The sequence below is a fragment of the Asparagus officinalis genome, chromosome 4 (genome assembly GCF_001876935.1).
Source record: "Asparagus officinalis chromosome 4, Aspof.V1, whole genome shotgun sequence".
NCBI lineage: Eukaryota > Viridiplantae > Streptophyta > Magnoliopsida > Asparagales > Asparagaceae > Asparagus > Asparagus officinalis.
Window position 1 is genome coordinate 60,533,963 of NC_033797.1, and position 3,669 is coordinate 60,537,631.

At 36.4% G+C, this 3,669-nt stretch overlaps 1 pseudogene; it reads left to right on the top strand.

Annotated features, from left to right (window-relative positions):
* LOC109837544 overlaps positions 1 to 1,099 on the top strand; it is a 6,263-nt pseudogene extending 5,164 nt beyond the window's left edge.

Genomic DNA, 3,669 nt, shown 5'->3' on the forward strand with positions numbered 1-3,669 from the left:
CACCAAGACCCTCCACACCCCGCAAAGCAACTGAAACAGACAGTAAGTGACATCAAGCACGATGTCCAGTCCCAAATCAAACAAACCCGCCAAACCGAGGCTCGCGTCCAACACATTAAGAAACGTCTCCACAAGCTCCACATCGGAGGCCTCAATAATGCCATCAATTCAAACACTGTTGTCGCTGTCCTTATCGCAAGTGTTGCCTTCGCCGCCATCTTCCAAATCCCAGGCGGATATGTTGAGTCCCCAGCAACCGACAAATATGGCAATACTCTTACCCTCGGCCAGGCTGACATTGCTGGAAATCCTGCATTCCTCATCTTTCTAGTCTTTGACTCCCTTGCCCTATTCATATCTCTAGCGGTCGTTGTTGTCCAAACTTCATTAATAGTCGTCGAGCAGAAAGCGAAGAAATTGATGGTGTTTGTGATGAACAAGCTCATGTGGCTCGCTTGTTTGTTCATATCAGTTTCTTTTATTGCGTTGACGTTTGTTGTGGTGGGTAAGCATGATTTGTGGCTGGCTTGGTGCACGATGGCCATTGGCGCGACTATAATGCTGACAACAATTGGGTCGATGTGCTACTGCATCATTGTTCATCAGATCGAGGAGAAGAACTTGAGGAATATTAGGAGGCCCTCAGGGAGCCGGTCGCGTTCGTGGTCATTGTCGGTGGCCTCAGATTCTGAGATACTTAACAGTGAGTATAAGAGGATGTATGCGCTTTGAAAGGGAATTCACAAGAAGGTTTTGGTCCTTGTACATATTTACTGTTATCAAGAGCTGGGAGAAGATTTTTATGTATGCAATTGAAGAGGCTTGTGAAATTTGTCTGTTAGTTATTAATTATATTAGCAAAAAATGGCTTATAAATAATGAGAGGAAGAACCTTGAGCACAAACGAGGATATTAAACAAGAGCATCCCATGTTGTAATAGAAATGGAGATGTAATTGGCGCTTGAGCCTGGAGGCATCTTATATGAATCTGTAATGTGATGATTATAGAGGCATATACGATAACATACTTCCTCTAATTTCTTGAGAAGTTATACGAGAATCTACGAGACCAGTTTATGGTAAAGTTTAGAGCATTTTGATGGATATATTTATTTTGGTTTGTTTTTATTATTCTTATTTTTTGTGCTTAATAGGGGTATTTCCTTCGGACTTTAGTATACGATTTTCCACAGATTTCACTAACTTGTATATAAATTATTTGTTCTTCTACATGAGATTTATTGATGGAGAGTAGAAATTCTTATGGTCTGTTTGGATGGAGGGTAGAGAGGGGGAAGGGAAGAGAAATATCATTTTAATCTTGTTTGGGAGTTTCATTTAGGAGGGGAAATTTGGCCAAAATTCTTATACCCCAAATTGGGCTGTAATGGAAGGGAATGGAATGAAGGAAAATTTCCTTCCCTTTTCTAAGTGAACTCCCAAACACATCATTATGGTTTTTATTGTTTTTTACCATTAGGATAGAAGTTTGTGAGGAAGCTAGATTATCGGTTGAGTAAAATAACAAGCGCTATCCTTACTAACCGGCCGTCGTGCTAATAACGCGAAGGTCGCAGGTTCGAGACCTGCATGGGCCAATTATAAGTAAGCATTACTATTTATAGTGTGCTTACTTATAATTTTACATTTTAGTCCAGAAAGCAAATTGTTACTTCTAATTTTACATTTTAGAGCAGAAAGCAAATTGTGATCGCAGGTTATTTTTAGTGTAGGAAGCAATTTGTCATCGCAGACGGCCAACTACTTGCGACCTGCATGGTTCAATTATAAGTAATTTTTTTTCCAAAATTTTACTTTTTAGTGCACAAAGCAATTTGTAATCTCATATTGACATTTTCAACCATCCCACTGAACACTTCATAATCATCTATCACAATTTAGACCCTCTAAATTGACTCATCACATGTACGATAAGGTTTATATATACATGATTACCCTTTTCTCAAAAGAAATTATATTTTACATGTTTATGATTAATATTATTATTAGGGTTAATTGCCTTAATACCTCAAAAGTTTTACACTATTTTCCACTTTGACATCGAGAAGTTTTTCTCGACAAAAACTACCAGAAGGTAAAGAAGTATTAATTTAACTTTAATTTCTTTGATTTAAGTTTCGAAAGTTTAGATGCTTTGGGAAATTAGTATAAAACCTCCCATTGGTTACTTATTATGAAACTCCTTAACGTTATATCTTCATTACAAAACATCTTGATGTTAAAATGACTGTTAAAAACATCTACATTCCCAAACTACCCTCTTCTTTTTTTCCCCATTGACATTTTTCCCCCTTTCTTTTCAAATAAAAACACAATCTAGGAACTGTAAGTTACACCAAATTTTCTAGCGGCTGAAATCAAAGGGTTTGAAGATAATACCTTGATCATCATATAGTTTTCTCCTTATCAAGCGATCACTTTACTTGATTTGATGTGCATAGAGGCTAGATGAGTTTTATAATATTTTGAGGAAGAAGGGAAGCATCATTGAGGGTTATTTTAGAGAAACGACAAAAATTTAATGAGGTTTAACAATTTTTCTAACAGTAAGGGGTGTTGCAATGAAAAAAAATAACATTAGGGGGTTTCATAATAATTATTCTATTTTTAGAGTAAAACTTTGGAACATCAAACTGACAAATGGCGTAAACCTCGGGGTATCTTGACGCAAATAACCCTTATAACAATTCAAACCAAGAGTAGGGATCCCCTCAGAACTGTTCCTATCCTATCCTTTAACATATGAGGAGCTAGTGGATGTCGCCGCTTGTAATACCATTTTATTCTTTTTAACAAAAACTCTTTGGGTCTATTGTGAACTCCAACCCAACCCGGTTTGGACCCACTATCAATCCACTATCAAACTAGACCTGCTTGGATCTAAAATACATAAACATCTGACCCGTTTTGGTCTATAACTCAAATTATAGATCCGTTTGGGTTTTTTAGCTCACCAAAATCAGATTTGTGGATCTTTAGGCTATCAAACCAAAACCGTTTGATTGATTTTGACACTAAACAATTATGTTATTTATTTATTTTTCCTTTTGGCTATAATGAATGAGTACATTGTTTGATCACTTGATGCTTGTTGGATCACCTGATGGTATGTTCGATCACCTAGTGACATTTACTAGGATTGACTGTGCATGAAGACGACTTCCGTCAAAAATATGATTCATAAGTGTGCTATCATAACATGACTATAGCCTCAACATCGATATCCTAGTGTGAGGAATTTCTCTTGACTAGTACTATTATTATAATAGCATTGACTAGATGAAACACCCATCTTGATTGGACATGTTCTGGGTCACGGTTATTTTTCATAGTTTTGCGAAATCCTTTCCAAGGTAACTCTGTGGTTAGTGAATAACATTTTATGTACAGTCACTTAAAATAAATAAATATGGGGTTTAATAAAAGGGAATTTGGATGGAGAATATTAAGTGTATATAAGCGAGCTCATGTGCATTCTTGATATTTTAAGTTATATTTAAGGGCCAAATGCCAATACCTGACTTGAAGCCGTGTTCTCGGGACGGTTTACGGGAATGCGATTTATATACATGAAAATATTCTCCTCTAATTCAAATAACATCTAAAATAATAATAATGTGCTTGTGTGCCTTGTGATAGACTTCAAC